Here is a 21,647-nt window from a genome sequence, read left to right on the forward strand (position 1 = left end):
GGAAGCAGCACGCTATTAAAGACGCAGACTATCATGGGGATTTTCTCGCTATGAGCCAATCATCTTTTCCACTGTCAGTGTCTACTAATGTAAATGGAATGAGGCTAACGATTCAAAGATGCTCCCAGCTGCACCATGGTTCCCCATGGTTTCACGTACGGAAGATCAGTCCTTTGCTATGGTAGATCCATTTATTATTCAGGAAGGTGTTCACCCAATTGTTGGCCCTGTAAAATCCTGCTCTTGTTCACAGAGTGGTACTTTGCTTTTGGAGACTACTTCTGATTCTCAAGCACAACTACTGCTTGCAGCTTCGCTATATGGTACATATTGATGCCCCTGGAATGCTGAAGTCTTCCTGTGGTGTTACTTACGCTAGGCTGCTTGTAGGTCTGACAGAGGCAGAAATCCAAACATACACCTCTGAGGGATGCTGCCCATTGGGTGATGAAAAAAAGTAGATGAATCCTTAGTGCCCACATGCACTCTCTCTCACTTTCGCTGGAGTGGCACTTCTGTCAAATATCAAAGCAGGCTATGACGTTATCGTGGTATGACAATACGTACCAACTCCAACACTCTGCTACCAGTGTCATCATTACAACCACACCTGGCCAAATCTGTAACCTGTGGTAGGGATGCTCATTAGAGCCATTGGCCACCCCCTCTCCACTGTATCAAGTGCAGTGGCGACCATGCCGCCGCCACTTGAGATTGTCCTGTGAATACTGATCAGCGATCTGTCTAAGAGATCTGGGCGAAGGAAGAAGTACGTTACCCAGTCACTCTCAAGTTGTTGGCTAGTGGGTAACCCAGCGTTCTACCATCTGGCACCTACATTACTGTTACTGCCAAGTATCGCTCCGTGAAGGACATGGCCATGCAGACATGCAATCTCAAATTTAGCTTTGCTGTTGAGAAACTGCCCAGCGTCATGGTAGCATCCCCATCTCCTCCTCCTACTGTGCAACGACCCATCTGCTAAATAACCGGCCGGCTGGAAAGGACAGAAGGAATACTCCTGCAAAGACTTCCTATGCCAACAAACATCTGAGTCTTCCTCTGCCACCTGGAAAGTCTTAAAGAAGATGAAGAAAGAGAAATGCTCTCCTTCACGAACTCTATGATCCTCTTCGATGGTCGCACCACGTGATACCCTCATCTGGCCGACCTCGGTGACGTCGGTGGGCACCACCAACCGTCTTTCTGCCGTGGGCTCTCCAGATCTACAGCGGGAGAATGCTGACGCCTCTGTAGACATCGTGGAGTATGATCCTCCAGCCTCTGTCCCCTGTAGCAATGAGTGACAACCCTTCATTTTTTCCTGGTCACGACTTTCCTCCAATGGAACGTTTGTGGCCTTTCATCCAAGAAAGAGGACTTACGGCTCTCTTAGAATCGCAGCCTCCACTTGTACTCTGTACCGAGGAAACAAAATTGCATCCTCACAACTGCTTTGAGCTCTCTCGCATTTCTTCCCAGTACGCTTTGACCTTGCCCCTGATGATGGCATTCCATCTTGGGGAGGAGTCATGCTGCTCATCTCGGATGATTTAAAGTCAATCCATCTCCATGACTACCCAGCATAAAGCTGTTGCAGTCCAAAATTTTCTTAATCACTTGACCTTTTCCCTTTGTACCATTTACATCCCTCCATCATTTGGTGTCACCAGGACAGACATCCTCCAGCTTACTAGGGAACGCCCTCGCCCCTTTCTGCTGCTCGGTGACTTAAATGCACACCATCTCCTTTGGGGCTCACCCATAACATGGCAGTGAGGTGCCCTCTTGGCTGACTCTCTCGGTCACCTTAACATCATCTGCTTTAACACGGGAGCACCCACATTCCTTTCAGACTCCACTCTCACCTATTCCCATCTGGACCTCTCCTTCTTTACTGCACAGCTTGTCCATCAGCATTGAGTGGTACTTTTTTTCAAACACTTTCTTGGGTGATCATTTGCTGTGCACTATCAGATTGCTGACTCGTACCCCACCTACACGCACCCCCAAATGGCAGCTTTCTAAGACCCTGAATCCATCTATAAGTAATTGCTTAAACACCTCAACTCTCCATAATGGCAATATCTCCTCTACATGTTCAGCTGTATTTGGCTCAAAGGTGTTCCCCTGTCAGTGGAGGGTCAGTATTGTTGTTCCTGTCCTTCAGCCTGGTAAGTATCCCTCGTTCCTAGTTAGTTACCCCCAGATTCGTCTGATCAAGATTCCCTTCAAGTTACTTGATATGATGGTGGCTCGTTTCCTCTGTTCAGTCTTCAAAACGTGGTACCTCCTTTATCATTACCAGTATGCCTTTAAGGAGGGACTGCCTCCTATCGATCGCCTACTTTGGTTGGAAACTGCAATTACCCAGACTTTTTCTTGGCACTGCTATCTTTCCACAGTTGGCTTCAATATTCATAAGTCCTATGACATGGCTTGGCGCCGTCACATCGAGGAGGGTGGTCAGATCCGCTCCCCATGAAGTACCACAGGCGACACGTAGGACACTTAGGGAGTTCATACAGCAGGTGGTCAGGTGGGACACGTGAGGACCGAGAAAGTTTCCTATTCAGCATGAGCCTCAGGAATTTTGCAGTTTCAACAAACTGAAAAGCAACAGGCCCTAGATGTGAAGACAGTGGAAGAAACAAATTGTGCGGCCATAAATTCATGCAAACGGTTTTTTCAGTGGAAAAGCGAAAGCTATTGTCGATGCTCCACAAGTAAAGCTCGCTGAAGACACCGCTAAAGGATACAATGCTGTGAGAAGTGCAATAGATGGCAAAATCGTCAACGAAGAGGAAGCCGGGCCATTATAGGGTTAATGGTGATGGCAAAGAGGACGACGCTAATGACAGAACCCTGAGGCACAGGGTTTTCTTACATAATGGTGTCCGGCAAGGCAGAACCCACACATACCTTGAAAACTTCGTCTTTTAAGTATTCCTGAAATAAATGGGACCTGCAGTCAAAGAAGTCACGGGTGTAGGGAGTACAGACGATACCAGTTCTCCATCAAATGTCTTAGGCTTTCTCAAAATCCAAAAACACGGCCAGTTCGGATTATCCGCAGAAAACCATTCATGACATTGGTTGAAAAAGTGACGAGATGGTCAACCGCAGAACGGCGCGCTCGAAATCCACATTGTGCAATGGTTAGTAAATTGCGAGACTCGAGCCACCAAATCAGCCAGGCATGAATCGTATGTTCCATCACCTTGCAAACACAGCTGGTGAGAGAAATACGGCGAAAACTAGAAGGAAAGTGTTTTTCCTTGTCACAGTTAGGTATGGTGGTGACAGTGGCTTCACGCCAGCATCGGGGAAACGTGCCCTCTGCCCAAATGCGATTGTAAATGTGAAAGAGATAGCGCTTGCTCGCAAGAGGAAGGCTCTACACCATCTGAGTGTTAACATTGTCTAGCCCTGGGGCAGAGGATCAGGATGAAGTTACTGAATGATCTAGTTCCCTTGTAGTAAAGGCGGCACTGTAGCTCTCACAGAGGTAGAAATGTAGTTCTCATTCACTAAAACGTTCATTTTAGGATTCCACCTGATAAGGGCTAAAACTTAAGTGGGAGGCTTCAGCCATTTATCTCCAGAGGAAGAAAGCAGCTGGTCAGGAGGCTGACTCAGTTGCCATTGCAAGATGGGTCACAAGATGGTACGCAAGAACCTGCGGAACCATAGTAAGGCCAACTGAGATGTCAATGCCCTAGGTGGAAGTCGGCCATTGGCAACCTTGGAGTGAGCTGAGTGTAGCCACACACCTAGAAGAACCTAGGATGGAGACAGAGGGTTCCCAACATATCTGCTTGGTCTGTTTAAGTAGTTACATTTGGTGCGAAAGAGTTTAGAGGTAACAAATCTGGCAGAGATTGGGTACTGCTTAAGACACTGCAAGGCTCGACAGCTATCACAGATGGCAATGTCCGTGCTCCACTAAAGGTCCCTCAGGCAGCAAAAGTGGACCATCGAGAGGGGGATTGCAGTGACAATGGGCATATAATCGTACTGCACACGTCACAGAAGACTTCACAAATACAACCTGACAAAGAGAGGGTAAACATGGCCTGGGAGGTATACATATAGTATCCAACCACAGAACATGAAGAAAAAGAGTTAAAAAAGACTACACGTGAAGCCCTGTCGATGGAAGGTAAGACAGCTAAAACGAGGAACTTGGAGAAAAGTCCATAAAATACGCCATAGAGAAACAGAGGTACTGAACTAAAGATTAAGTGACCTTCGTCATATTGCTACAACGGATGCTCCACCTGAAACAGAAACCATTCGGAAGGCGTTGGCAATGAGCTTATCACATAAGCCACACACCACTGCCAACCATGAGAAGCCAAGTAAGCCGTCCCCGCAACCTAAACAACCACCACCTCCCTTACGTAAGGAAAAAAGGTCCTTGGAAAAGTAGTTCAAAGTCCAAGAAACTGGTAGTTAAACCTTCGGATCTTCGAGCTTCCTCCTTATATGATAGGGACTGCTCATGAGTATATGGACTTCCAGTCGGAGGAACCAGATAGCTAGGAGCTGGCTAATGTTCCCCTGGCCTCCCTGGTAAATCACCGCCTCAGAGGGAGAAAGGCCAAAACAACCATCGCTAAACAATGGCTTCCACAGGAACTCCTTTGCTGCAGTGGAATTTAGACAGATGTCGCTCACATGTAGAAGAATTAGAGCTCGTGTCCAGGAGAAACCGATCTGCATCAGATTACAAGAAACGCGTCTTAGTCTCTCTCTCTCTCTCTCTCTCTCTCTCTCTCTCTCTCTCTCTCTCTCTCTCTCTCTACACACACACACACACCCCTGCATTACGAGGTTACCACCTATACAGGAAGTTCGCTATTACTGGAGACAGAGCTAAAGGTGGAGTGGCTGTTTCCATCGGTGACAGGTAGCACTCCTTTTCTGTCCCCCTTATTAGGACCAGACAAGCAATTACCGTTAAATTTGTAGCACCCTTTGATACCATAGTGTATCCTTTTGCATACACACCGACGGAACTCTCCCAGGCACTCCCACGCCCATTCCTCCTCGTGTGGTACTTCAATTCACACAACGTGCTGCAGGGCTTGGCTAAGACTTGCTCCAGGGGTCGGATGATAGAGCGACTCGTCCATTCTAACAATATGTCTTCCGAACGCGGGTCAGATGACATACTTTTCTACAGGTACAGGCTCTTTTTCAGCCGTTGGCCTTTTTGTTCTCCAGCTCTTAGAGACTCAGTTGAGTGAGTAGTGGCTATTGATTTACAGTCTAGTGATCACTTCCCAGTGTGGATCCGTCTGTCAATTAGGACAGGGGCTGACAGGAGACCATGCAGATGGCTGAGAGAAAGGTCAACTTGTTTGCAGTACAGTCGAGAAGCTGTTTTTGAATAAAAGAATTGTACATAGGAGACAGTGGCCCATATGATTTGGGAGATCCAACGGGCTAGTGCAGAGCTCATCTCCCAGTCTAGTAACCACCTCAGACGATGGCCTGTACCTTGGTGGAATGACGACTCACGATTGGCAATCTGGGCCAGATAAATAGCTCCGCAGAACTTCAAACTCCGTCCAACTACAGAAAACATTCATGCCTTCATATCTGCGAGAGCACATGAGGCGAGTGATAAAAGAACAGAAGGTGGTTCCTGGAAGGAATTCACGACTCAATTAATTGGTCGGCTTCCAATTTGCAAGTTTGGGACACAAGACGGATTTCAGACGAGCAGTACACGTCCCCTTATCGTCTTGTCAAGTAATGGGGTCTTTGTGGACATGGCTCAGGCTTTAGCTGAACATTTCTTTACTGTCACTACGTCCTCCAAACAAATTCCTGCTTTCCAGGTGTTCTTTAGGACTGAAGAGATGAGGAAGATCAGTTTCTTCTCTCTTAATGAGGAAGTCTAAACTCTTCCGTTCTCCATGTGGGAATTGGAATCAGCTTTGTCTGCAGCCAGAGATATTCCTCCAGAGCCTGCTGAGATCCATTATGCTATGCTTCATCTGTGCCCTGAAGCGAAAAGATCTAGATTGATGGACCTTACCCCACGACATGGCACCCCCTCCCTGTTGCTCCTGAACCACCTACTTTGGAGCAATGCCCTCCCTCCCTCCACCCCCCCCCCCCCAAACCATTGGGGATGTCCATCCCAATTTCTAAGCCAGAGAAGCATAACTTCATCGGCTTCTCTCGCTAGAAAGGGGTCCCTTGGGTAACTTCCTTCCCAGGTTTCTGCTATTGGGAAAGGTGACACCCACCAGTGCCTGAAGAGCTCAAAAGCAGCTGGTTGTAGGGCTTCACGCTCATCCTCAGTCCCAGAAACTGAGCCAGTGAAGTCCTCCCAGCCAGGGAAACCCAAGGACCAGCGAGCGAAATCAAAAAAGGTTCTCAAGACCAAGGAAATTGCAGTGGCACCGCTCACCACCGCTACCTAGAAGCTCTGTGTCTGACGATGAGGTGGAGATTCTGGCGTCCAGTGAGGACCTATATCTCGCTATACCCTCACACACAATCGATGTAGACTGCTCAGGCAAAACGTCGGTGGCAGCAGGTGAACCTGAGGCATAAACTGCCTCATTGAATGTTCCATGCCTTCAAAGTCTCACGATGACGTCATCCTCCTTTGGAATCGCAGCGGTTTCTTCCACCGCCTGGCTGAGCTACGGCAACTGTTAAGCTTTACACCTGTTATCTGCATTGCCCTCCAGGAAACCTGGTACCTGGCAATGAAGACCCCTGCCCTCCATGCCTGTATGGGATATTACAGGAACTGTAGCGACTATAATCGTGTGTCAGTTGGAGTTTTTGTTTGTCTCCTAAACTCAATCTGTAGTCAACTACGCCCCTTCAAACCCTTCTTCAATCTGTGGCTGTCAGAATAAGGATGACACAGGAAATAACTGTGTGCAATGTATGTATTCCTCCAAATGGTGCAGTACCCCTGAATGTATTAATTGCACTGATTGGCCAACTCCCTAATGGATGGTACCATGCTTACTGCCCGAGGCAGAGGGGTCGAAAATTGGTCGCAACTCAACCTCTGCCTCTTAAATACTGTGGCCGCCATACATTTCACTGTGGCTCATGGTAGTTACTTGGTCATTGATTTATCAGTTTGCACCCCAGGACTTCTCCCGTCTATCCACTGGGGCGCACATGACGACCTGTGTGGTGGTGACCACTTCCCCATCTTCCTGTCACTGCCCCAGCATCAGGCCCACGGACGAATTCCCAGATCGGCTTTAAACAAGGCGGAGTCGGAAAATTTCACCTCTGCTGTCACTCCCCCACACGGTAACATCGCTGTGATGGTTCAGCAGGTGACTACAACGATCGTTTCTGTGGCAGAAAACACGTTCACTCGCTTTTCAAGGTGCCCTCGGTGCAAGGTATTCCCTTGGTGGTCGCCGGTAGTCGTTGAATCAATTAAGGAGCGTCAGCGATCTCTACAGTGGCATTAGCGGCGCCCTTCCCTGAAGTATCTAATAGCCTTTGAACAGCTCCGTGCCTGCATTCTCCAACTTATCAGACGACGAAAGCAGGAGTGTTTGGAGGGATACGTCTCGACCATTAGGTGCCATACGTCACCTTCCCAAGTCTGGGCAAGTATCAAACGTCTGTTCGGGTACCAGACACCAATAGGTGTTCCAGGTGTTATTATAAATGGCGTATTATCTACCGACGCAAACGCGATTGCCGAGCACTGTGTCGAGCACTACCCCCCAGCCTTTCACACTCTCAAATGGCGGCTGGAAGGGAAAGTCCTCAGATTCATTACACGACACAGTGAATCCTGTAACGACCCATTTACAGATTAGGAGCTCCTCAGTGCCCTTGCACATTGCCCCAACACAGCTCCTATGCTTGATCGGATGCAGAGCCATATGATTAAAACCCCTCTTGAGGTGAATAGCTATCGACCCATCAGCCTCACCAACGTTCTTTGTAAGCTGCTGGAATGTAGCCTACTAGCTCCATGTCAGGGCGGCTTCCGCCAGAGTTGATAATCTTGTGTACTTAGTCTGCCATCTGAACAGAATTTTCCAGACTCCAACACCTGGTTGCCATCTTTCTTGACTTGCATATAGAATACGACACGACCTGGCGACATCATATCCTTGCCACATTGTATGAGTGTGGTGTCCGGGGCCCTCTACTGATCTTTATCCAGAATTTCCTGTCTCTCCGTAGTTTCCATGTCCAAGTTGGTGCCTCCCACAGTTCCATCCATATCCAGGAGAATGGAGTCCCGCAGGGCCCTGTATTGAGAGTCTGTTTTAAGTGGCCATTAACGGTCTAGCAGCAGCTGTCGGTCCCTCAGTCTCACCTTCTCTGTACGCAGACGACTTCCGCATTTCGTATAGCTGCTCCAGTACTGGTGCTGCTGAGCGGCGCCTACAGGGACCCATCCACAAAGTGCAGTCATGGGCTCTAGCCCATGGCTTCCAGTTTCCAGCCATGAAGACGTGTCATGCATTTTTATCGGCGTCGTACCGTTCATCCAGAACTAGAACTTTACGTGAATGACGATCCACTCGCTGTAGTGGAGACATATCGATTCTTAGGTATGGTTTTCGACGCTAGTTTGACTTGGCTTCCTCATCTTCGTCAGCTTAAACGGAAGTGTTGGCAGCACCTCAATGCCCTCTGCTGCCTGAGCAGCACCAAATGAATGCAGATCGCTCCACTTTGCTGCAGCTCTACAGAGCCCTTGTTCAATCCCACATTGACCATGGAAGTGTTATTTCGGTGGCGCTCTCCGCATTGCTTTTGCTCAACCCATTGCAACATTGCGTAGTTAGACTAGACAGGAGCTTTTAGGACAAATCTGGTGACAATCGTACTGGTAGAGGCTGGAGTCTCTCCATTGAAGATCAAACGTGTACAACTGCATGCCATTTACGTTGCACACATTCATAGCTCTCCTGAGCATCCTAATTACCGTCTTCTTTTCCCAACCATGGCGGGTCACCTCCCACATGGGCGGCCCAGGTCAGGGCTAATGATTGCGGTTTGCTTGCAATCACTTCTGTTTGAATTGGAGTCCTTGTCAGTACCACCTCTCCTCGAGGACCATTCACGTACACCTCCGTGGTGGAGCTGTAGGCCAAGGATTGGCCTGGACCTTTCGCATGGCCCTAAGGACTCTGTTAACCCTGCAGCTCTCCGCTGTCACTTCCTCACGATCCTTGAAGTGTTCGGGGGCTCTGCAGTGTTTTACACCGATGGCTGATGGTAATGTTGGATATGCCTTTGTCCACAGAGGCCATACTGAACAGCATTCCTCGCCTGATGGCTGCAGTGTATTCACTGCACAGCTGGTGGCCATATCTCGTGCACTTCAGTATATCCGTTCATGTCCTGAGGAATCGTTTCTTCTGTGTACTGACTCCTTGAGCAGCCTACAAGCTTTCGACCAGTGCTACTGTCGCCATCCTTTGGTGGCGTCCATCCAGGGGACCGGTCCCGTCGTTCAGTGGTGTTTGTGTGGACCCCAGGACACATTGGCAATCCAGGAAACGAACTTGAAGACAGGTTGGCCAGACAGGATACGCGGAAACGGCTTCTGGAGATGGGTATCTCTGAACCTGACTTGCGTTCTGACTTACGCCACAGGATTTTTCGGTTTTGGCAGATGGACTGGCATAACAGTACGCGCAACAAATTGTGTGTCATTATGGAGACTAAGATTGTGTGAAAGTCTTCCATGCGGCCCTCTCACAGGGAATCAGTTGTCCTCTTCCGGCTCCGCACTGGCCACCCTTGGGCGACCCACGGTTACCTCCTGCGCCGTGAAGACCCAACTCAGTGTCGGTGTGGCGCCCGGTTGACACTTGAGAGACTGGAGCTGGATCGTTCAAAGAATCGAAGGCTATAGACTGTTTCAAAGGATTGCGGTGGCTCAAAGAGGGGAAAGGAATGCAGTAGATGACGAATGGGTAGCTTTGAGAGATGAAGCACTGAAGGCACCAGAAAATTCGGTAGTCAGAACTACAAGGCTCAAGTAATCCTTTGACATAGTGAATATAATTAATAAGAGAAGATAAGAAATACAGACGTCTAAGAAACGGGTAAGCGCTAATGGCTAAACGAGAATTGCAAATCTGTAGAAGCATGCATAAATATGGGAGAGACAGATGCCGCCCATAGGAAAATGGAAGAAACCATTGGAGAAAAGAGAAGTACTGGTATTAATACTCGATTTCGGATGGGGAGGCTGTGCTCAGCGAACAAAGGAAGGCTGAAGGGTGGAAGGAATATATAGAGGGTCTATGTAAGAAAACAAACTTTAACACAATATTACAGAAAGGTAAAGGATGTGGACGAAAATGGCATACGGTTCTGCGAGAATAATTAAACGGACCAATGAAAGACCTAAATCGAAACAAGGCCCTTGGAATAGATGCTGTTCATTCAGAATTACTGAAATTGTTGAGAGTACCAGTCATCACGAAACCATTCTAGTTGGTATGCAGGATACGAAACAGGCGATATACTCAGTCGAGGAAGAACTTAATACCTCCATTTCCAAGTAAAGGTGATGACAGACTTGAATATTACAGAACCTTCAATTTAGTAAGTCATAGTCGCAAATACTAAAATTATCGGCAAAAGAATGGAAAAACTGATGAAATCTGAACTCAGGGAAGATAAGTTCGGATTCTGGGGAAATGTCTGCATTCGCGAGGCAGTTGTGACTCTGTTTATTTTAGAACACACCTTGAGGAAAGGTAAACCTACAGTACGTTTATGGCATTCGTATACTTAGAGAAAGCTTTGACAGTGTTTACTAGAATACTTTTTGGACTGTGGAGGTAGCAGGGATAAAATGTAGGAGTGAAAAAGTTACCTACAATCTTCATAGAATCCGGACTAGAGCCATGATTGTCGGACATCGAAGAGAAACATTAGCGAAGAAGAGAATGACACAGGCATGTAGGTTACTTCTCACGTTATCCCGTCTGTGTATTGAGCAAGGAAGGAGGAATTTGGAAAGGGAAGTGAAATTCAGGGAGAATAACAAACAACTTTACTGTTTGCCGATGACACTGTAGTTCTGTCAGACGGTGGAAGACTTAGGTCAGTTGAACAGAATGGATGTTTCGAAGATAGGTTATAAGAACATAAACATCAGTGAAACAAACGTAATGGACTGTTGTACAATTAAATGAGGTAACGCCTAGAGGATTACATTTGGAAGTGACACCAAAAGCAATAGAAGGGTTTCGCTATTTGGGCAGCAGAATAACTGAACAATGGCCGTAGCAGAGGAGAGATAGAATGCATATTGTCAATAGCTAGAAAAGCGTTTCTGAAAAAATTAAAATCGAAAATAAATTCAGGTATTAGGAAGACTTCCAAGGTATTCGTGTTCATTGTAGCCTAGTACGGAAGTGAAACGTGGACGAGGAGCAGTTCAGACCAGAAGAGGATAAGAGCTTTTGAAATGTAGTGCCACAGGAGAATGCTGAATTTTAGATGGCTAGATCGAATAATTAATGAAGAAGTCCTGAACTGAGTTTGACGGGAAGAGAGATTTATGGCGCAACTTGACTAAAAGAAAATCTCGTTTGACAGGACACATCCTGAACGGTCAAGGGAATCTTGAGTTTAGTAACGGTGAGTGTGGAGTAAAAATTGAACACGAGACCAAAGCTTGAGTAGAGTAAGCAGACTCAAATGGACAGAGGCTGCAGCAGTTAATGCAGAGATGAAGAGGCTAACACACAAGACTACCATGGAGAGCTGCATCAAACCAGCGTGCTGCTGCTGCTGCTGCTGCTACTACTACTACTACTACTACTACTACTACTACTACTACTACTACTCTACTACTACACATTAGGATCCAGAAAATTTATACATTATGCTTAATTTTTCTCTGAACAGTAACGAAAATTTCTCTCATCCATTTACCGCTTTGTCGAAAGATGATCAAATTAAAACAAATAGAACATGGCATATTCGCATGTCTTCATTTATAATCGGTCATCCATTCTTGGAACATTGCTCGCTAGTGTAATTTTAATGCTGCCTGACCTTCTGTTATAGTTACAGTGATGAGTGCGTATTGCCTTGAGAGATTTCTTTCATTTCTCATATTTTTTAATTTCATTGTTTACATTACTCCTTGGTTAGGGGTAGTACTCTCCGATTTTAAAAAACTCATTTTTCTTTTTTGGGCTTAAAATGTTCTCTTCGATGGCTACTTTACTGAATGTTAATCCATAGTTCGCCAGAAACTCCATTATCGAAATACAAGGCAATCTGTAAAAAATGTCTCCGAAAACCATTCACAGCGGGAGCAAAATACGTGTAATTTCAATGACGGACGGAAAGGCATTATGGAAATAATGAAAGCCCTGGAACTTATGGTGCGAGCAGCCTGTTAAAACTTCTGCACAAAGCGGACGAAAAGCGTATCGAGCGAGCAGAGCAGGGGATGACAGAAGCTGCGAAAGAGGCCCGCAGGGCCACCGTGGCCACGAAGAAGATGGATCATCTCCTTTTGGGTATGAAAGAATGGCTGTATGATCCTGGGATCGCTGATTAGGGATATATTTAACTTACAAAAGTAACCCAAAACGTTAAACGTATTATTTACCTCGAAAGCGCATTTTTTTCAAATTGGCGGGAAACAAACTTTAGAACGGCACACAAGATTTTGATCAGAATTTGATGCTGGCGTTCTAAATTGAATTGTCACCGTACGTACCCGTTTTGCGATATCTCCAAAAGTCCACTTTTTGTGCAAGCGTTCGTCTCGATTTTATGGGCGACGAAAGTGACGTTTCTTTCGACGCGTTTCGGTAGAACTTAATATTTTTCAATTATCCCATGCACACTGATAAAAAATACATTGAAATTGACTTCTATAAAATTATTTTGTCACAGGTCCAATAGGATGGCCTCTGGAAATCCCGCCGATCACCGTTTTTCTGGCTCTAAGGGGTCTTCCATCTTTTGCAGCGGTTACAGGGAGCGTCCGATGTAGACACAAACTACTTCTGAAAGATGAAAGTGTAAGGAATGAAATTCTATCAGATTCAGCAATTTTTTATTTTATCTGAAAAATCACGAGAATCTTGTATTTTTCTTGCGTTCAAAGAGGGTTAACACCTCGGCAACAAGAAAAATGGAGGACATCACCTCAAGCAAAACAAAATTTCCCATTTTTTCCACATTTAGGTGGGTGGGATCTGTTACATTCAGTCTTTGTTTCTGCTGTTTTTTAAAAAAAAACATCACTTGACATATATTCAGTAGGGTGCATATTGACAGTGAGTTACCTCTAAAGAGTAAACGAAAAGAATGGTAATCTTTAGTAATGAATCTATCGAGCTAGAAACTGAACACATGTACACTATGTGATCAAAAGTATCCGGACACCCCAAAACATAAGTTCGTCATATTAGGTGCCTTGTGCTGCCACCTACTTGTCAGGTAGTCCATATCGGCGACCTCAGAAGTCATTAGACAACGTGAGAGAGCGGAATGGGGTGCTCTGCGGAACTCAGGGACTTCGAACGTGGTCGGGTGATGGTGTGTCACTTGTGTCATACGTCTGTATGCGAGATTTCCACACTCCTAAACATCCCTAGGTCCACTATTTCCGATGTGATAGTGATATGGAAACGTGAAGAGACACGTACACCACAAAAGCGTGCAGACCGACCTCGTGTGTTGACTGCCTGAGACCGCCGACAGTTGAACAGGATCGTAATGTGTAACAGGCAGACATCTATCCAGACCATCATACAGCAATTCCAAACTGCATCAGGTTCCACTGCAGGTACTGTGACAGCTAGGCGGGTGGTGAGAAAACTTGGATTTCATGGTCGAGCGGCTGCTCGTAAGACACACATCACGCCCGTAGATACCAAACGACGCCTCGCTTGGTGTAAGGAGCGTAAACATTGGACGACTGAACAGTGGAAAAACGTTGTGTGGAGTGACGAATCACGGTGCACAATGAGGCAATCAGATGGCAGGTTGAGGGTATGGCGATTGCCCGGTGAACGTCATCTGCCAGCGTGTTAAGTGCCAACAGCAAACTATGGAGGCGGTGGTGTTGTGGTGTGGTGGTGGTTTTCGTGTAGAGGGCTTTGCACCCTTTGTTGTGTTGCGTGGCACTGTCACAGCACAGGCCTACATTGATGATTTAAGCACCTTGTTGCTTCCCACTATTAAAGAGCAATTTGGGGACGGCGATTGCATCTTTAAACACGACCGAGCACCTCTTCATAACGCACGGCCTGTGGCGGAGTGGTTACACAACAACATTCCTGTAATAGACTAGCCTGCAGAGTCCTGACCTGAATCCTATAGAAAGCCTTTAGGATGGTTTGGAACGCCAACCTACCGACCGACCTCTCCTCAGTGCAGCACTCTGTTAAGAATGGGCTGCCATTCCTCAAGAAACCTTCCAGCACTTGATTGAACGTATGCCTGCGAGAGTGGAAGCTGTGATAAAGGCTAACGGTGGGCCAACAACATATTGAATTCCAGCATTACTGATGGAGGGTGCCACGAACTTGTCGTTTTCAGCCGGGTGTCCGCATACTTTTGATCACATAGTGTACGTCATCGGACCTGAGAGACCCGAGAAATACGCCACGTGCTTTCTTGTCTTAACTGTGTATCCTTAAGATTTTTGTTACTAATCAAAAGGCTTATCATAGGTTGGTATCCATATTAGTTCTAAAAATACTCTCCTTACAAAAAGTTCTCGGCCAACTGACGGCCCAAAAGTGTTCTCTACATGACATGCGGATACCAATGCCATGCTTTTTTTTCTGTTGAGGCTAGCGTATTTGGACGGAAATAAGACACCGTTCGCCGATTCTTTAAGGAAGTTTTTTCGGAAATACTTTGTTTTCATGAAACTCGAATGATTAGTGGAGAACGGAAAATCACGGAGCTTACATTAGTTTTGGTTTCTAAAGCTGAGTAAAATTCACACCAAAACTATCTCCACTCAGCGGTTCCAATAACGCATCACGCTGCCTCTGGCACGTACCGTACATAATTAATGAATAATGGAATAAATGTGGTAACGCTGATGCGCTAAACAACTGGATGAGGCTACAGCAGCGATGATTGCATCGTTAATGGATTCTATCACTACTACTTCAATCATGCATCGAAAGTTCCTTCATTTTTTTCCAATTCGTTTCCGTAATGCATCGTTTAAAGACAAGCTTTTATTCCCTTTACGATCGCTTCATTTCTCTTAAATCATCTATATTCTCTCCAAAATTGTAATTTCTTCTCTCGCTGCTGTTGGAAGGATCGAAGTATAAATTCGTACACCACTTCATCGTGGGTAGTATATGATCCAGTGTGTTCAAAATGATGAGCCTTGACTAGAGCAAAAGTATTCAAAAAAGATGGAACATTAGATGCTGCACTGTGAATTTAATCCAGGTACAGAAAGAACCTGAGGACAACGGTTTAAACGGTGCCACATAGAACTTTGTAATAAAGATATTTCGGAAGTAGATAAGAGGGAAAATACATCCCGCTGATTCTACAAAACAAAGTAAAATATTCAAAACGAAATTTTGAAACTTTAATGTTGTTTAATTCATGAATTTAAGTTTTTCAAACTCATGCACCTGTTACTGATAAACACAAAGCGAACTCTCTGGTATATGGGCGTCGTCTTGTCCAATCAAGAAAGCGAGAGGTGAAGGTCGCCCGTCAGTTACTAGGTTTACATATGCTCGGATAGCTCGGTCGTAAGCACAGAGTACATACGTCATGAAAGATCTCGGTAATCCGCCACCCAAGTACGAACATGAAATGATATCTGAAGCAATGGAAAATGTAACTGGAATTACTAGGCAGGAGGCAACATCTCCTTGATTATAAGCCGTTCCTCTTCTGTCTAGGAACTTAAGAGTAGAGGCTTTCTCTATGACTCGATGAGTGTATACGTAGCTGTACTTCCCTCCCACACGTCACTCACGAGGAGCAGGAGTGTGACAAACGACAGAGCGAAACTTTTCGCGAAACGACCTAGTTCAGCGCTTACAAGAAATCCTTCGAACTAAACGCTCGTAATCAAAGAAGAAAATACTGGCGCAAGCTAAATGTTGTGATTGCCAGCTGTTTTCATTATAATTAGTTGTAAGATTATTTCCATGTACCCTTTCTTCTAACCAGCGTGATTCGTGAACAAGAGAAACAGGGAAGTGAAAAGAATAAGTTATCAGCATGAAGTATCACTCATGAAACTTTGAACATGTGATGAAGCATTTCGTATGTGCTTGTATTAATGCTGAATTTTTGAAAATACAAACCAATCGTGTACTAGTTACTTCACGTTTTCGTTTGATAGAGTTCCGGACGAACACTTTAAGACGCTCCATTATTTCGTTACTTCCTTCACCTCTCCAACTCGCTCCCTCCATCACTGCCTCCTCCACCTCCTCCTCCTCCTCCCTACCCCCCCCCCCTCTCTCTCTCTCTCTCTCTCTCTCTCTCTCTCTCTCTCTCTCTCTCTCTCTGCGTACCGGTCCGTTCGTAAGGTGGAAACAATCCTCAGATGAAGCAAATGTAATGATAAATATAAATTGAACGTTATTGATTGATTACTTCGCGTTAAAATCTCCAAAATCAGCTCGTAGAGCGCAAAACCAGGAATTTCCTGGCGGCAGCGGGAGCAGCGCGTTGCAGCGCGCGTATGTTGGCAGCAGTGGACGGGTCGTGGGGCCGTAGTCTTGGCTGCCCCACTGCAGTGAGCAGTTGGTGTCCTGCCTCGGTCGATGGCACTTCGCGCTGCGCTTCTCACGTTAAGTGTTAACTACTTACTGTGATGTTTATATGTCACACATACCGGCCATGTTTGGTATTTAGCGCGTGAATATGTGCAGAATTTTATAGTTCTTGAAGCTGAACAACAATGATGGACAGTTAGGCAGGATGGGCTCAGAATACCTGAAGTGTAAGCAGGAATCTCTCCGGTAAGTTCTGTCTCAGCCTCTGGCCGTATATTTAACCTAATTTTGATTTGCTGGTTCTAAATCAAACAAACAAAAAATATTTGGCTCTCATAAATTCAAATGTAAACATTCCATTACAAAATGCAAACTTCAGATCAACATTGTTGAAGTAAATAAAGGTGTTGCATCCTTGAAGTTATTCGCTCTCAAAGATAGAGAATTGCTGGAGTATCACTAATTCGAATATTACGAAGATAATCACATTAGTATTTTATGTAGTGTTAAAATACCGTCGTTAGTTTGGATGAGATTTTACTGTAAGTTATTTATTGACATTACTTCTTCTGAAGTAAAAATTGAGCTGCCGTGTCTCGTAAAAATTAGACTCATTTTACTTCCATCTTTCTAATTAAGCGATATGAATCTTCGTTGAAAGACAATTTTCCTTATTACTGGATTTTTATCTTTAATGGCTCTTCAATTATGCTGTATTGATGATTGAGAAAATTTTCTTCACTGTTTGATGGATCCCCCGATTTAGTTTTTAACTACTTTCCTGAAACAATCTTAGAGGTTCTTCCTATACGACATGATCTTTTAAGATTTACCCACAAGCTTCTGGCTACCACCTAAGAGAAGGCTGGAGGAAGGTAAAAATAGTGCTAAGGGATTTATTTACGAAAATGCAGTTGAATTTTTCAGTCAATTTTATGTTAGCATTTTCGAGACATTGTGCGCGTACACGGTTGTATCTAACCTGTTTGTATCCGAATGCCAGTTCCTACCCACAATTACAAAATTTATGTTCTTATGAAACACTCTGTCCGTAGAGTAAACAACCTGCTATCAAAGATTTACAGTTTATTTGTAAATAGATGAGTAGAACCTCTGAAACAGAACAGAAAGATCGGAAGATTGTAATTAAATACAATTTAGCATGGCACAAAAACTTTGTCTGCTTCGTTCTTATGTGACGACCATAGCCCAGCTAGACAATAGCATCGTCCTCAGACACCACTAATAAACTAGAAACGTACTACCACGATTATAATTATGCACTTCACATGATGAACCCTGTTTCATAGGACTTCCTTGTGTCAACTTACCATACAGTATATATTGGTACCTCAGGAAGATTAAATGACTGTCTTCTATGACCAAAAAAGTGAGTGTAGCAACGATATTGTCAATAGTCATATTTACGCGCAAGTCAGTACAACATGACACTTATCATTTATGTCGCGGTAGACAAATTGTTGGAAATGTAGGCAGCCGTGGCTGGAATATTAGAACTATCAGCAGATGAAATCCACTTAAACATGCGTCTGAATCTATGAATAAGTTTCAGATGTATCAGATTAGTTAAAACTGATAAGAGAACCGTACACGTTTTAGCAAATACGTCGCACACGCTCCGGTTCTCAAAAATAAAAATGTTTTGGGCAAATAATTTTCATAGTCAACAACTGGTTTACACACATTTTGCTTTCATCGCCTGGTATTGCACAATTTTCACTACAAAATGTTCAGATTGTCAGAAAAGTCTGTTGAAACCGGTTATCAAAAATTTAGTTGTATTTATGCGATCTATGCTACAGGGTGTTGGTTACCAAGTAACATCACAAAATTCAGTGAAAACGATATTGTAGTTCGGTGGTGGAAAACGGAATGTGTCTATGTGCGGATTATTATTATTATTATTATTATTATTATTATTATTATTATTGATGATGATTCGTAGACCCCCCTTATAGTAACATCTGAAAAGCTTGACTCTGTAATTGGAGTAGTAATGAAGTCAGTTACCTGAATTAGTTAAAAACTTATGTGCTCTCTGTGTCTGTAATATTTCAGATCGTTTACTAACGCCAATATAGTCAACGGTTGGGAAATAGAACTTCGGCGTTTCGAATTTGGTTTGGTGGCTCTAGGTATCTGCAATGTCATGAGACTTGCAGCGCCGGGCTTGGCTACTGTGGTGCGAGGGGTATTTGTGGGAGAAGGGAGCACTGTGTGCTTATGTGAAGGGTGAGGGGGACGGAAGAGGGAGGCAGGGCAGGGCAGGGCGCAGCCGCCGACCGCCGTGTGCGCACGCACCCGGCCACGCCACTCACGGTCCACGGCTTTCCCTTTCTGACAGTCCCTACCAAACGCGCTACCTCCTCTTCGGAATTCTGCACACTGCTGTCCCGAAAATCGCAGTCGCGCAAGATTAAGGTATGAGCGCTGTCGTTTAATTTTTAAATCCGTTGGTTGTATAACTAACTGCCTTCGGTGCGATGTTGTATCGCGTAACGTGAATAATAAAAATGTGTACTTCGCTTTCCTTACACACCGTGGCTTGTTTCGGCAAACAGAAAACAAAACAATTCTACAAACATGTAGAGAATTAACACCACTTGATACAGTAAGCAACTACTGTAGTAAAGTGCTAACTTCCTTTGAAAATGGACTGTAATCCGCTAGCCGCTATTCATCTGTTAAAGTGCGGTAAATTGGATTCAATTTTATTAAATCAGTGATTGGCTACACCGTTATGGATAATGTCCTAACGAAAGCATAAATTAAAACGTGGCGCTATCATACCTTTCCATTCTTTCTTAGCCGTTAAATGCGAAGCTTTATCGCCATCTCGTTGATGTCCCTCCTTGCAGCTAGTATGAAGTGTCAAAATGAAGCATAGAACAATAACTGGACCACAAGTGCAGTCCAAACTGTAAAAGACACGCAGCAATCTGTAATCAGCAAGCTGAACTCCGTACTATCCGCTGTGTTGCACTTACGTACCACTGTTACTTTTGATTAAATTCGCGAGTGGTGTGCAAAAATAAAGAACGAACGATTCTGTATGACCTATAATTTCTCTGATTTTACCATCACGGCCATTTAATCAGATAAGTGTTGCAGGAAGTAATGTTGGTTCATTCTTCTAGGAATTTACGCTCTCTGAATTTTAAGATTAAGCCTAGTCGTCCACGAAAGTAGGATGAACACGACGCTCTAGCACTTGACAAATTAAAGCGTGACTTAACGTGCTGTTCTCCTGGGGGTCTTCTATGTCTACTTCTTTTAGTTATCTGACAAGAGCTCCAGTTTAGCGAACAATATCAAATAATCGTTGGACCGAATTTTTTGAGTTTTGTAGCTTCGAATGATCTAGGATCAGGTTATTTGAGACACTAATTTGGGCGCTCTAAAAATTTCTCGGAAATAAACTAAATCTTCAGCTACTGGCGGCATTAGATGTCGATAATACAAGATGAACTGCGCCTGAGAGTTGCTCCCGCATAATATTTTGAACAAATGCTGTGATGAGTCAGTGTGCGAATTTAATTCAGCGTCTCTCAGCTCGTTCAAATTCATGTTTTCGTCATGTGTTCGAATATTCGTCGAAAAAAGAAATTAGTCAGCATCAAAGTTATTGGCTCCCACTGACGCTTGTTGAAGGCCAGTAAAAAGAGTATTTTCAGCACTGTTAGGGATTCCTATTAGAGCAGTAAATTTCCTGCTGTACACTCGTGTGACCCTGTTAGTACAGTGAACTTGAATGCCGAATGACAGAAAGTTCACTTGAATTGGAGGGAGATAATATTGCTGGTCCATGAAAAGTGTTCACTGACTTTTCGATTATTCTTGCACTTTTTGTAAAAATCTCTGCGGTTTAGTGGAGCCGTTATTGGCTTCTAAGGTGGAGCTCCGGAGTTTCGGTTCTGGGTTACCGGTTCGGCGAGAGAGAGAGAGAGAGAGAGAGAGAGAGAGAGAGAGAGAGAGAGAGAGAGAGAGAGAGAGAGAGAGAGAGAGGGGGGGGGGGGGGGGGAATAGTCTCAAACATTGTACAGTTAACTTCGAGAGGCCAGTGTTGCTTCAATAAATAAGTTTAGCCGACATGCAAGCGGCCGCGCTTCCATCAAATCTAGATTCTTGAATATAGTTGCGGTCCTCCCGACGTTTATTAACTTCTAATGGAACCGCGCCTTCTTTTTATCACAGATTCCGTCAAAATTGTTGGTATATGCAGGACTCGGACAGAAATGAAAGTGACAGAAGCGGGCGTCCCAGATGACCAAGAGTTTGGAAAACCTAGCATTGCAACTAGCACTGGTCGGACGATGCATTACCCATTTAATTCCTGAGGGGTATTTTCGTTCTGTCGTTGCAACTACAAGAAAAGCTTTTTTTCCTTCACCAGGTACGTTTCGCTTTATTGAGTTAATGCATCATAAGTGGTCTATAATTTAAGATATTAATAATTTCATTTGTTTTTAAGATCGAAAGAACTGTTCGTTAGCAAAGTTGATTTATACTTACTTCAATCTTAAAGACAAATCAAATTATAAGTATCTTGAAAAGAAAAGGCAAAAAACAATTTGGGATTGAAAAATTTCAGGAAGAGATTTTAAGGCGTACATGAGAATTTCGAATGTAAAATTAGATACTTCCATTTTACAGTTCAGGATATACACGTGCTCGGGTGATACTCATTGTAAAAACAGGGGAAGCAATAATTTTGTCGGCATCTTGAGTTAGTTATAATTGCTGCATTTTTACAATTACATGGTTGTGTTAAAATCTCTATGGAAGAACAAACTTTAGTTCGTAAAATGTTCTCTCATCGCAGAGTTTGGCAGTAAACATCGCATAACTCATCATTTCAGCAAATATTGGCGAGGATATCTGGTGATCTATAGTGTGGCG

General features: G+C 44.5%; 1 protein-coding gene across 3 annotated transcripts in view; it reads left to right on the forward strand.

Moving 5' to 3' along the window:
* LOC126470388 (beta-1,4-glucuronyltransferase 1) overlaps positions 1-21,647 on the forward strand; it is a 323,239-nt gene that overhangs the window by 44,969 nt on the left and 256,623 nt on the right. For 2 of the 3 annotated variants that reach the window (XM_050098226.1, XM_050098221.1), the window contains exon 1: positions 16,749-16,973. The exons of the other annotated variant lie outside the window; for it this stretch is intronic. The gene's annotated coding sequence lies outside the window, so the exon portion shown is untranslated. Of the gene's footprint in view, positions 1-16,748; positions 16,974-21,647 lie in introns of those variants that run through there. 3 annotated transcript variants of the gene reach the window in all.

This window comes from Schistocerca serialis, chromosome 3, assembly GCF_023864345.2.
Source record: "Schistocerca serialis cubense isolate TAMUIC-IGC-003099 chromosome 3, iqSchSeri2.2, whole genome shotgun sequence".
In the NCBI taxonomy this organism is placed as follows: Eukaryota; Metazoa; Arthropoda; class Insecta; order Orthoptera; family Acrididae; genus Schistocerca; species Schistocerca serialis.